The sequence below is a fragment of the Mauremys mutica genome, chromosome 4 (assembly GCF_020497125.1).
Source record: "Mauremys mutica isolate MM-2020 ecotype Southern chromosome 4, ASM2049712v1, whole genome shotgun sequence".
NCBI classification, from domain to species: domain Eukaryota; kingdom Metazoa; phylum Chordata; order Testudines; family Geoemydidae; genus Mauremys; species Mauremys mutica.
Window position 1 is genome coordinate 108,601,451 of NC_059075.1, and position 4,563 is coordinate 108,606,013.

Here is a 4,563-nt window from a genome sequence, read left to right on the forward strand (position 1 = left end):
TCTAGTAAATATCTAGTAAAAGCAGCAAAGAATCCTGTGGCACCTTATAGACTTCCCTTGCATCCGACGAAGTGGGTATTCACCCACGAAAGCTCATGCTCTAAAACGTCTGTTAGTCTATAAGGTGCCACAGGATTCTTTGCTGCTTTTACAGATCCAGACTAACACGGCTACCCCTCTGATACTTGACATAATATCTAGTAGTTAATTTAATGTCAACCGCTCTCTTTTCCTGCCAGCCACGCAGCCTCTCTTCTGCTCTCTCCTCTAAATGGCACAGAAAGATCAGGTCACTGTCAATTTATAATGCACAACACTGCAAAGCTGCTTTTCTTGCAGTATCTCAAGTATGTTTGTGCTGAGAATAGGGTAAGAATGGCAAGCCCCACTGTATATCTGGTCATTCACACTTAGGATCCAAGACAAATCATGTCCAATGTTATTTTCCAGTAATAATTTTTTTAAGAACTAAGTCTGGGTTGGTTATAGCTGCGCACAAATATGATGCAAAGCCCTCATATAGACATAATATACATAGGATACTAGGGTTATATCCTATGTGCGTGTGTGTGTGTGTATTTACATATATATAGATATAAATTATGGGCCAGTTTCTCAGTTGGTGTAAATCTGTGGTAGCTCCTTTGACTCGAGGAGCTATGCCAACGTATCTGAGAATCTGGCCCTACATGTATGATGCTGCAGTAATGATCTAGCACTCCAATTCCTGTGTGCTCTTGCCAGCAGCAGTGCTTTGATTTTAGTGCTTGGATCTCAGCAAACTGTTCCAAAAGGGGCAGGAAGACTCAAAAATAACAGCAGAGTATTGGGGTAGGAGAGGGCTTAGCTGAGTGCCTTATTCTAAGCACGCTGCATTACACATTCCTTGTTTCTTCCGGAGTAAGTGGCCATTAGCTTTTGTTCTTGCTGGCTGTAACAGGTGCAGCTGGTTACACTGGGGCATTGTTCTTGCTGGCGCAGGTGTGTCTGAGGCCTGTCGTGAGCAGTTTTGGATATTTTGGGGGTTTTTTACTGGGCAGGAAGCAGTAGGATGGAGCCTAATTTGCTACCCTGCAGTTTCTTTCCCAGGGCTGAATTTTGGCCTTTTGTCTATGCACACATTCACCACCAGAGGCCACCATGCTGCTCCTTACTGAAACAGGTTTCAGAGGGGTAGCCAGTGTTGTATCAGCAAAAACAATGAGGAGTCCTTAGAGTGGCACCTTAGAGACTAACAAATTTATTTGGGCATAAGACTGACCTCACACTTGGTAAGGCAACCCCCATCCTTTCATGTATTTATACCTGCTCTTGTATTTTCCACTCCATGCATCTGATGAAGTGGGTTCTAGCCCACGAAAGCTTATGCCCAAATAAATATGTTAGTCTCTAAGGTGCCACAAGGGCCCCTCGTTGTTTTTACTGAAACAGGCATGCTGGCAAATTGATCCCATCGCTGCCGTGGCATGCGGCCAGGTCACAAAATCAGGGCAAACAGAACTTAGCTTTTTGCTTCAAGGAGGCTCTTACAAGCAGTGGGTGAAAAACAATGTTTGACAAAATATGCCTTGAAAAGGCCCTTTAAAAAACATTAGTGGAATCTTCTCTGTGAACCCAGCCACCTATCTCACTGCTCTGCATTGCACATAAGACCTAAATTCCATTCCTGGGATGGAATGCTGGCCCCTGAGGGGCCATTTAAAGGGGGCAGGGAAGGGTTCTAGTCCCCCCCCCCCCACTCCCGAGTTTCATAGGGGAGCATAGGCGGCAGGTTTGTATAATTTTTGGTGGGGCCCAAAATGGTGGTGCCCCCCCACTCCCGCCCTGTAAGCCGATATAAAATGAAGCTACAGCGCGTCAGTGCCACAAGATTACAAGGTTGGAGAAGGGGTAGGGGGTTCCAGGGGCCAGTCAAGGGACAAGGAGCAGGGGGGGTTGGATGGGGCAGAGGTTCGGAGGGGCAGTCAGGGGACAGGCAGCAATTGGATAGGCATGGGAGTCCAGGGGGTTGATCAGGGGACAGGTAGGGGGTGGGGTCCTGGGGGGAAGTTGGGTGGGGTCTCAGGAGGGGGCAGTTGGGGACAAGGAGAAGGGAGGCTTAGATAGGGGCTGGGGTCCCAAGGGGTAGTTAGGGGCAGTTGTCTCGGGAGTGGGTAACGGGGGACAAGGACCAGTGGTGCTTAGATAGGGGGTGGGGGTCCTGAGGGGCAGTTGGGGCAGGGATCTGGGGAGGGGGCAATCAGCGGCCAGGGGCTGGGATTCAAAGGGCTCTGAGCTGCTGGCAGCCGTGGGGAGCCCTGAGCCCTTTAAATCCCAGCCGCCGCGGGGCAGCAGGCTGAGCTGCTGGCAGCCGCAGGCAGCTCAGAGCCCTCTGATTCCCAGCCGCGGCTGAGATTTAAAGGGCTTTGGGCTCCCCGCCGCAGCGGGCAGCCCAGAGCCCTCTGATTCCCGGCCGCGGCTGGGATTTAAAGGGCTCTGGGCTCCCCGCGGTTGCAGGCAGCCCAGAGCCCTCTGATTCCCGGCTACGGCTGGGATTTAAAAGGCTCTGGGCTCCCCGCTGCAGCGGGCAGCCCAGAGCCCTCTGATTCCCAGCCGCGGCTGAGATTTAAAGGGCTCTGGGCTCCCCGCTGCAGGGGGCAGCCCAGAGCCCTCTGATTCCCAGCCGCGGCTGGGATTTAAAGGGCTCTGGGCTCCCTGCCGCAGCGGGCAGCCCAGAGCCCTCTGATTCCCAGCCGCGGCTGGGATCTAAAGGGCTCTGGGCTCCCTGCCGCAGCGGGCAGCCCAGAGCCCTCTGATTCCCGGCCGCGGCTGAGATTTAAAGGGCTCTGGGCTCCCTGCGGTTGCAGGCAGCCCGGAGCCCTCTGGTTCCCGGCCGCGGCTGGGATTTAAAGGGGCGAAACCTAGCTCCAAATATTGGTGGAGCAGAGCCCCTGATTTTGAATATTCCTTGGGCTTTAGCTCCACGAGCCCATATAAGTTGGCGCCCATGTAGGGGAGCTCTACTCACCCTAGCCCCAGATGGAGTTCTTAACTGCAACAACTTGCATGTGATATGTGATGAATTTGGAAGCTGGGAGCAGCACAGCCTTGGGGGCTGGGAGTTTGTTTATAAACAGAGGCGGTGTGACTAAGATAACACAAGGCTTATCATTAAAGTAAATTAAGGATTCATAGATGATCCTGAAAGCCCTGCCAGGCACTTCAGTTAAAAGATAGGAAACAAAGGGTAGGAATAAAAAGTGAGAATGGAGAGAGGTACATATTCAACATCTTCATAAATGATCTGGAAAACAGGGTATGCAGTCAGGTGGCAAAATTTGCAGATGATACAAAATTACTTAAGATAGTTAAGTCCAAAGCAGGCTGCAAAGAGCTACACAAGGAACTCACAAAACTGGGTGACTAGGCAACAGAATGGCAGAAGAAATTCAGTGTGGATAAATGCAAAGTAATGCACTTGGCAAAATATAATCCCAACAATACATACAAAGTGATGGGGTCTAAATTAGCTGAACCCGTCAATAAAGAGCTCTTGGAGTCATTGTGAATAGTTCTCTGAAAATATCTGCTCAATGTGCAGTGGCAATTAAAAAAGCTAACAGAATATTGGGCATCATTAGGAGAGGGATGGATAATAAGAGAAAAATAGCATATTGCCTCTATGTAAATCCATGGTACGCCGACATATTGAATGGCGCGTGCAGATTTGGTCACCCCATCTCAAAAATACATATTGGATTTGGAAAAGGTACGGAGAAGGGTAACAGAAATAATTAAGGGTATGAACACCTTCTGTATGAGGAGAGATTAAAAAGACTGGGACTTTTCAGCTTGGAAAAGAGATGACTAAGGGGGCATGTGATAGAGGTCTATAAAATCATGACTGGTGTGGAAAAATTGAATGAGGAAATGTTATTTATTACTTCACTTAACACAAGAACTAGAGGTCACCCAATGAAATTAATAGGCAGCAGATTTAAAACAAAATAATAGTATTTCTTCACAGCCAACCTCTGGAACTCACTTCCAGGGGATGTTGTGAAGGCCAAAACTATAACAGGGTCCCAATAAGAACTAGATAAGTACATGGAGGAAAGGTCCAGCAATGGCTATTAGCCAGGGTGGACAAGGATCTAACACCCTGTTCAATAGGTGCTGACTCCGTGGGTACTCCGGGGCTGGAGCCAGTAGCAGGCAGGACTGCTATACGCAGGAGTGAGTGTTGCTCGAAAGCAACTTTCCTTCCCCAGCGGTTAATGGAAGGAGTGACATGGACTGTCCTAATCACTCCCCTGGCTAAAAAGATGCTGGCTGCACTGTGAGAAACTGAAGGTGAGAAGGTTAAAGTAGGGGAATGCAGATGAGGTGGTGGTGAGGAAGAATTCCCAAGCTCTAGTGGAAATACTGCAGACCACTGCATACCAAGGAAGGGGGAGGTACTACTATCTCTTTTGTAGATAGATTGCTAATAGCAATAGTCTTCTTCAGCTTGCCACTCCTATAGTAGACCCATAACCAAGGCCGGCTTTAGGAACTGCGGGGCCCAATTCAAATATCCAGCGG